Raw genomic sequence first — 10,164 nt, 5'->3', positions numbered from 1 at the left:
GGAGCCAAGGGCCATTGTGACATGAAGAAAGCAAGGATTCCATTGTGACATGACAGAACTGCATGGAACCAAGGGGCCACTGTGACACAATGGAGCTTTTGGAAAACAAGGAGACCATTGTGACATGGTGGAAGATGATTGAACCAACAGGTAAGGCCACATGGAATCATGGCGCCATGGTGACACTCTGTAGCTTTCTCAAACCAAGGAGATTATTGTGTCATGATGGAAGATGATTGAACTCAGAGGTAAGGCCACATGGAGCCAAGGAGGCATTGTGACATGAAGAAAGCAAGGATTCCACTGTGGCCTAACAGAACCACATGGAACCAAGGAGCCACTGTGACACAGTGGAGGTTTTTCAGACCAAGGAGACCATTGGGACATGATGGAAGATGATTGAACTCACAGGTAAGGCCACATGCATTCCAGGAGTCGATTTGACACGAAGAAAGCAAGGATTCCATTGTGACACAACAGAACCGCATGGCGCATGGAACCAAGAGGCCACTGTGACACATTGGAGCTTTTTCAGACTAAGGAGACCATAGTGCCATGATGGAAGATGATTAAACCAACAGGTAAGGTCACATGGAATCATGGCGCCATGGTGACACTGTAGGGCTTTTTCAATCCAAGGAGACTATTATGACATGATGGCAGATGATTGAACTCAGAGGTAAGGCCACATGGAGACAAGGAGGCATTGTGACATGAAGAAAGCAAGGATTCCAGTGGTGCCTAATAGAACCACATCGAACCAAGGAGCCACAGTGACACAGTGGGGTTTTTAAGGCCAAGGAGACCATTGCGACACAATGGAAGTGACTGAACACACAGGTAAGGCCACTTGAAGCCAAGCAGCCGTTTTCACACAAAGAAAGCAAGGATTCCATTGTGACACGAGAGATCCGCATGGCACATGGAACCAAGGGGCCACAGTTACACAGGGGAGCTTTTTGATACCAAGGAGTCATTGTGACATGATGGAAGATGCTGAAACCAACAGGCAAGGCCACATGGAGCCAAGGGCCATTGTGACATGAAGAAAGCAAGGATTCCATTGTGACATGACAGAACTGCATGGAACCAAGGGGCCACTGTGACACAATGGAGCTTTTGGAAAACAAGGAGACCATTGTGACATGGTGGAAGATGATTGAACCAACAGGTAAGGCCACATGGAATCATGGCGCCATGGTGACACTCTGTAGCTTTCTCAAACCAAGGAGATTATTGGGACATGATGGAAGATGATTGAACTCAGAGGTAAGGCCACATGGAGACAAGGAGTCATTGTGACATGAAGAAAGCAAGGATTCCACTGTGGCCCAACTGAACCACATGGAACCAAGGAGCCACTGGGACACATTGGAGCTTTTTCAGACCAAGGAGACCATTGTGACGTGGTGGAAGATGATTGAACTCACAGATTAGGCCAAATACATTCAAGGAGTCGATTTGATATGAAGAAAGCAAGGACTCGTTGTGACACAACAGAACCACATGGCGCATGGAACCAAGTGGCCACTGTGACACATTGGAGCTTATTCAGACTAAGGAGTTATTGTGACATGATGGAAGATGATTAAACCAACAGGTAAGGCCACATGGAATCATGGCGCCATGGTCACACTGTAGAGCTTTTGCAATCCAAGGAGGCAATGATGACATGATGTCAGATGATTGAACTCAGAGGTAAGGCCACATGGAGCCAAGGAGTCATTGTGACATGAAGAAAGCAAGGATTCCATTGTGGTCTAACAGAACCACATGGAACCAAGGAGCCACTGGGACACAGTGGAGATTTTTCAGACCAAGGAGTCAATTGGGACATGATGGAAGATGATTGAACTCACAGGTAAGGCCACATGCAGCCAAGGAGTCGTTTTGACACGAAGAATGCAAGGACTCCTATGTGACACGACAGAACCGCGTGGCGCATGGAACCAAAGGGGCCACTGTGACACAGTGGAGCTTTTTCAGACCAAGGAGTTATTATGACATGAGGGAAGATGCTCAAACTCACCGGAAAGGCCATATGGCGTTAAGGAGCCATTGTGACACGAAGAATCTAAGGATTCCATTTTGGAATACAGAACTGCATGGAAGCAAGGGGCCACGGCAATAAACGGAGGAATCCTTTGTGACATGATGGAAGATGATTGAACCCATGAGAAAGGACACATGGATCCAAGGATCCATTGTGACACAGTGGAGGTTTTTCAGACCAGGGACTTATTGTGACATGATGGAAGATGATGAAACCAACAGGTGAGGCCGTATGCAGCCAGGGAGCCATTGTGACACGAAGAAAGCAAGGATTCCATTGTGACACAGCAGAACCGCATGGAACTAAGGGGCCACTGTGACACAGTGGTGCTTTTTGAAACCAAGGAGACCATTGTGATATGATGGAAGATGATTGAACCTACAGGTAAGGCCACATGGAATCAAGGAGCTATGGTGATACTCTGGAACTTTCTCAAACCAAGGAGAATATTGTGACATGATGGAAGATGATTGCACTCAGAGGTAAGGCCAAATGGAGCCAAGGAGGCATTTTGACATGAAGAAAGCAAGGATTCCACTGTGGCCTAACAGAACCACATGGAACCAAGGAGCCACTGGGACACAGTGGAGCTTTTCCAGTCCAAGGAGACGATTGTGACATGATGGAAGATGATTGTACTCACAGGTAAGGCCACATGGAGCCAAGTATTCTTTTTGACACGAAAAAAGCAAGGACTCCATTGTGACATGACAGAACCGCATGGCGCGTGGAACCAAGGGGCCACTGTTACACAGTGGAGCTTTTTCAGACCAAGGAGTTATTGTGATATGATGGAAGATGATTAAACTAACAGATAAGGCCCCATGGAATTAAGGAGCCCTGGTGACACTGTAGAGCTTTTTCAAGCCAAGGAGATTAGGGTAGCGTGATGGAAGATGGCTGAACGCAGAGGTAAAGTCCACATGGAGCCAAGGAGGCACTTTGACATGACGAAAGCAAGGATTCCACTGTGGCCTAAGTGAACTTGATGGAACCAAGGAGCCACTGTGACACAGTGGGGTTTTTTCAAACTCAGGAGACGATTGTGACATGATGGAAGATGATTGAACACACAGGTAAGGCCACATGGCGCCAAGCAGCCGTTTTCACACAAAGAAAGCAAGGACTCCTATGTGACACGACAGATCCGCATGGCGCGTGGAACCAAGGGGCCACAGTTACACAGTGGAGCTTTTTGAGACCAAGGAGTCATTGTGACATGATGGAAGATGCTGAAACCAACAGGCAAGGCCACATGGAGCCAAGGGCCATTGTGACATGAAGAAAGCAAGGATTCCATTGTGACATGACAGAACTGCATGGAACCAAGGGGCCACTGTGACACAATGGAGCTTTTGGAAAACAAGGAGACCATTGTGACATGGTGGAAGATGATTGAACCAACAGGTAAGGCCACATGGAATCATGGCGCCATGGTGACACTCTGTAGCTTTCTCAAACCAAGGAGATTATTGGGACATGATGGAAGATGATTGAACTCAGAGGTAAGGCCACATGGAGCCAAGGAGGCATTGTGACATGAAGAAAGCAAGGATTCCACTGTGGCCTAACAGAAAGAACCACATGGAACCAAGGAGCCACTGTGACACAGTGGAGGTTTTTCAGACCAAGGAGACCATTGGGACATGATGGAAGATGATTGAACTCACAGGTAAGGCCACATGCATTCCAGGAGTCGATTTGACACGAAGAAAGCAAGGATTCCATTGTGACACAACAGAACCGCATGGCGCATGGAACCAAGAGGCCACTGTGACACATGGAGCTTTTTCAGACTAAGGAGACCATAGTGCCATGATGGAAGATGATTAAACCAACAGGTAAGGCCACATGGAATCATGGCGCCATGGTGACACTGTAGGGCTTTTTCAATCCAAGGAGACTATTATGACATGATGGCAGATGATTGAACTCAGAGGTAAGGCCACATGGAGACAAGGAGGCATTGTGACATGAAGAAAGCAAGGATTCCAGTGGTGCCTAATAGAACCACATCGAACCAAGGAGCCACAGTGACACAGTGGGGTTTTTAAGGCCAAGGAGACCATTGCGACACAATGGAAGTGATTGAACACACAGGTAAGGCCACTTGAAGCCAAGCAGCCGTTTTCACACAAAGAAAGCAAGGATTCCATTGTGACACGACAGATCCGCATGGCGCATGGAACCAAGGGGCCACAGTTACACAGGGGAGCTTTTTGAGACCAAGGAGTCATTGTGACATGATGGAAGATGCTGAAACCAACAGGCAAGGCCACATGGAGCCAAGGGCCATTGTGACATGAAGAAAGCAAGGATTCCATTGTGACATGACAGAACTGCATGGAACCAAGGGGCCACTGTGACACAATGGAGCTTTTGGAAAACAAGGAGACCATTGTGACATGGTGGAAGATGATTGAGCCAACAGGTAAGGCCACATGGAATCATGGCGCCATGGTGACACTCTGGAGCTTTCTCAAACCAAGGAGATTATTGGGACATGATGGAAGATGATTGAACTCAGAGGTAAGGCCACATGGAGACAAGGAGGCATTGTGACACGAAGAATCTAAGGATTCCATTTTGGAATACAGAACTGCATGGAAGCAAGGGGCCACGGCAATAAACGGAGGAATCCTTTGTGACATGATTGAAGATGATTGAACCCATGAGAAAGGACACATGGATCCAAGGATCCATTGTGACACAGTGGAGGTTTTTCAGACCAGGGACTTATTGTGACATGATGGAAGATGACGAAACCAACAGGTAAGGCCGTATGCAGCCAGGGAGCCATTGTGACACGAAGAAAGCAAGGATTCCATTGTGACACAGCAGAACCGCATGGAACTAAGGGGCCACTGTGACACAGTGGTGCTTTTTGAAACCAAGGAGACCATTGTGATATGTTGGAAGATGATTGAACCTACAGGTAAGGCCACATGGAATCAAGGAGCTATGGTGATACTCTGGAACTTTCTCAAACCAAGGAGATTATTGTGACATGATGGAAGATGATTGCACTCAGAGGTAAGGCCAAATGGAGCCAAGGAGGCATTTGACATGAAGAAAGCAAGGATTCCACTGTGGCCTAACAGAACCACATGGAACCAAGGAGCCACTGTGACACATTGGAGGTTTTTCAGACCAAGGAGACGATTGTGACATGATGGAAGATGATTGTACTCACAGGTAAGGCCACACGGAGCCAAGTATTCTTTTTGACACGAAAAAAGCAAGGACTCCATTGTGACATGACAGAACCGCATGGCGCGTGGAACCAAGGGGCCACTGTTACACAGTGGAGCTTTTTCGGACCAAGGAGTTATTGTGATATGATGGAAGATGATTAAACTAACAGATAAGGCCCCATGGAATTAAGGAGCCCTGGTGACACTGTAGAGCTTTTTCAAGCCAAGGAGATTAGGTAGCGTGATGGAAGATGGCTGAACGCAGAGGTAAAGGCCACATGGAGCCAAGGAGGCACTTTGACATGACGAAAGCAAGGATTCCACTGTGGCCTAAGTGAACCTGATGGAACCAAGGAGCCACTGTGACACAGTGGGGTTTTTTCAAACTCAGGAGACGATTGTGACATGATGGAAGATGATTGAACACACAGGTAAGGCCACATGGCGCCAAGCAGCCGTTTTCACACAAAGAAAGCAAGGACTCCTATGTGACACGACAGATCCGCATGGCGCGTGGAACCAAGGGGCCACAGTTACACAGTGGAGCTTTTTGAGACAAGGAGTCATTGTGACATGATGGAAGATGCTGAAACCAACAGGCAAGGCCACATGGAGCCAAGGGCCATTGTGACATGAAGAAAGCAAGGATTCCATTGTGACATGACAGAACTGCATGGAACCAAGGGGCCACTGTGACACAATGGAGCTTTTGGAAACCAAGGAGACCATTGTGACATGGTGGAAGATGATTGAACCAACAGGTAAGGCCACATGGAATCATGGCGCCATGGTGACACTCTGTAGCTTTCTCAAACCAAGGAGACTATTGTGTCATGATGGAAGATGATTGAACTCAGAGGTAAGGCCACATGGAGCCAAGGAGGCATTGTGACATGAAGAAAGCAAGGATTCCACTGTGGCCTAACAGAACCTCATGGAACCAAGGAGCCACTGTGACACAGTGGAGGTTTTTCAGACCAAGGAGACCATTGGGACATGATGGAAGATGATTGAACTCACAGGTAAGGCCACATGCATTCAAGGAGTCGATTTGACACGAAGAAAGCAAGGATTCCATTGTGACACAACAGAACCGCATGGCGCATGGAACCAAGAGGCCACTGTGACACATTGGAGCTTTTTCAGACTAAGGAGACCATAGTGCCATGATGGAAGATGATTAAACCAACAGGTAAGGCCACATGGAATCATGGCGCCATGGTGACACTGTAGGGCTTTTTCAATCCAAGGAGACTATTATGACATGATGGCAGATGATTGAACTCAGAGGTAAGGCCACATGGAGACAAGGAGGCATTGTGACATGAAGAAAGCAAGGATTCCAGTGGTGCCTAATAGAACCACATCGAACCAAGGAGCCACAGTGACACAGTGGGGTTTTTAAGGCCAAGGAGACCATTGCGACACAATGGAAGTGATTGAACACACAGGTAAGGCCACTTGAAGCCAAGCAGCCGTTTTCACACAAAGAAAGCAAGGATTCCATTGTGACACGAGAGATCCGCATGGCACATGGAACCAAGGGGCCACAGTTACACAGGGGAGCTTTTTGAGACCAAGGAGTCATTGTGACATGATGGAAGATGCTGAAACCAACAGGCAAGGCCACATGGAGCCAAGGGCCATTGTGACATGAAGAAAGCAAGGATTCCATTGTGACATGACAGAACTGCATGGAACCAAGGGGCCACTGTGACACAATGGAGCTTTTGGAAAACAAGGAGACCATTGTGACATGGTGGAAGATGATTGAACCAACAGGTAAGGCCACATGGAATCATGGCGCCATGGTGACACTCTGTAGCTTTCTCAAACCAAGGAGATTATTGGGACATGATGGAAGATGATTGAACTCAGAGGTAAGGCCACATGGAGACAAGGAGTCATTGTGACATGAAGAAAGCAAGGATTCCACTGTGGCCCAACTGAACCACATGGAACCAAGGAGCCACTGGGACACATTGGAGCTTTTTCAGACCAAGGAGACCATTGTGACGTGATGGAAGATGATTGAACCTACAGATTAGGCCAAATACATTCAAGGAGTCGATTTGATATGAAGAAAGCAAGGACTCGTTGTGACACAACAGAACCACATGGCGCATGGAACCAAGTGGCCACTGTGACACATTGGAGCTTATTCAGACTAAGGAGTTATTGTGCCATGATGGAAGATGATTAAACCAACAGGTAAGGCCACATGGAATCATGGCGCCATGGTGACACTGTAGAACTTGTTCAATCCAAGGAGGCAATGATGACATGATGTCAGATGATTGAACTCAGAGGTAAGGCCACATGGAGCCAAGGAGTCATTGTGACATGAAGAAAGCAAGGATTCCATTGTGGTCTAACAGAACCACATGGAACAAAGCAGCCACTGTGACACAGTGGAGATTTTTCAGACCAAGGAGTCAATTGGGACATGATGGAAGATGATTGAACTCACAGGTAAGGCCACATGCAGCCAAGGAGTCGTTTTGACACGAAGAATGCAAGGACTCCTATGTGACAAGACAGAACCGCGTGGCGCATGGAACCAAAGGGGCCACTGTGACACAGTGGAGCTTTTTCAGACCAAGGAGTTATTATGACATGAGGGAAGATGCTCAAACTCACCGGAAAGGCCATATGGCGTCAAGGAGCCATTGTGACACGAAGAATCTAAGGATTCCATTTTGGAATACAGAACTGCATGGAAGCAAGGGGCCACGGCAATAAACGGAGGAATCCTTTGTGACATGATGGAAGATGATTGAACCCATGAGAAAGGACACATGGATCCAAGGATCCATTGTGACACAGTGGAGGTTTTTCAGACCAGGGACTTATTGTGACATGATGGAAGATGACGAAACCAACAGGTAAGGCCGTATGCAGCCAGGGAGCCATTGTGACTCGAAGAAAGCAAGGATTCCATTGTGACACAGCAGAACCGCATGGAACTAAGGGGCCACTGTGACACAGTGGTGCTTTTTGAAACCAAGGAGACCATTGTGATATGATGGAAGATGATTGAACCTACAGGTAAGGCCACATGGAATCATGGCGCCATGGTGACACTGTAGAGCTTTTGCAATCCAAGGAGGCAATTATGACATGATGGAAGATGATTGAACTCAGAGGTAAGGCCACATGGAGCCAAGGAGTCATTGTGACATGAAGAAAGCAAGGATTCCATTGTGGTCTAACAGAACCACATGGAACCAAGGAGCCACTGGGACACAGTGGAGCTTTTTCAGACCAAGGAGTCAATTGGGACATGATGGAAGATGATTGAACTCACAGGTAAGGCCACATGCAGCCAAGGAGTCGTTTTGACACGAAGAATGCAAGGACTCCTATGTGACACGACAGAACCGCGTGGCGCATGGAACCAAAGGGGCCACTGTGACACAGTGGAGCTTTTTCAGACCAAGGAGTTATTATGACATGAGGGAAGATGCTCAAACTCACCGGAAAGGCCATATGGCGTCAAGGAGCCATTGTGACACGAAGAATCTAAGGATTCCATTTTGGAATACAGAACTGCATGGAAGCAAGGGGCCACGGCAATAAACGGAGGAATCCTTTGTGACATGATGGAAGATGATTGAACCCATGAGAAAGGACACATGGATCCAAGGATCCATTGTGACACAGTGGAGGTTTTTTCAGACCAGGGACTTATTGTGACATGATGGAAGATGACGAAACCAACAGGTAAGGCCGTATGCAGCCAGGGAGCCATTGTGACACGAAGAAAGCAAGGATTCCATTGTGACACAGCAGAACCGCATGGAACTAAGGGGCCACTGTGACACAGTGGTGCTTTTTGAAACCAAGGACACCATTGTGATATGATGGAAGATGATTGAACCTACAGGTAAGGCCACATGGAATCAAGGAGCTATGGTGATACTCTGGAACTTTCTCAAACCAAGGAGATTATTGTGACATGATGGAAGATGATTGCACTCAGAGGTAAGGCCAAATGGAGCCAAGGAGGCATTTTGACATGAAGAAAGCAAGGATTCCACTGTGGCCTAACAGAACCACATGGAACCAAGGAGCCACTGTGACACATTGGAGGTTTTTCAGACCAAGGAGACGATTGTGGACATGATGGAAGATGATTGTACTCACAGGTAAGGCCACACGGAGCCAAGTATTCTTTTTGACACGAAAAAAAGCAAGGACTCCATTGTGACATGACAGAACCGCATGGCGCGTGGAACCAAGGGGCCACTGTTACACAGTGGAGCTTTTTCGGACCAAGGAGTTATTGTGATATGATGGAAGATGATTAAACTAACAGATAAGGCCCCATGGAATTAAGAAGCCCTGGTGACACTGTAGAGCTTTTTCAAGCCAAGGAGATTAGGGTAGCGTGATGGAAGATGGCTGAACGCAGAGGTAAAGGCCACATGGAGCCAAGGAGGCACTTTGACATGACGAAAGCAAGGATTCCACTGTGGCCTAAGTGAACCTGATGGAACCAAGGAGCCACTGTGACACAGTGGGGTTTTTTCAAACTCAGGAGACGATTGTGACATGATGGAAGATGATTGAACACACAGGTAAGGCCACATGGCGCCAAGCAGCCGTTTTCACACAAAGAAAGCAAGGACTCCTATGTGACACGACAGATCCGCATGGCGCGTGGAACCAAGGGGCCACAGTTACACAGTGGAGCTTTTTGAGACCAAGGAGTCATTGTGACATGATGGAAGATGCTGAAACCAACAGGCAAGGCCACATGGAGCCAAGGGCCATTGTGACATGAAGAAAGCAAGGATTCCATTGTGACATGACAGAACTGCATGGAACCAAGGGGCCACTGTGACACAATGGAGCTTTTGGAAACCAAGGAGACCATTGTGACATGGTGGAAGATGATTGAACCAACAGGTAAGG

This window comes from Anomalospiza imberbis, unplaced genomic scaffold, assembly GCF_031753505.1.
Source record: "Anomalospiza imberbis isolate Cuckoo-Finch-1a 21T00152 unplaced genomic scaffold, ASM3175350v1 scaffold_128, whole genome shotgun sequence".
In the NCBI taxonomy this organism is placed as follows: Eukaryota; Metazoa; Chordata; class Aves; order Passeriformes; family Viduidae; genus Anomalospiza; species Anomalospiza imberbis.
This window is presented reverse-complemented; position numbering follows the sequence as displayed.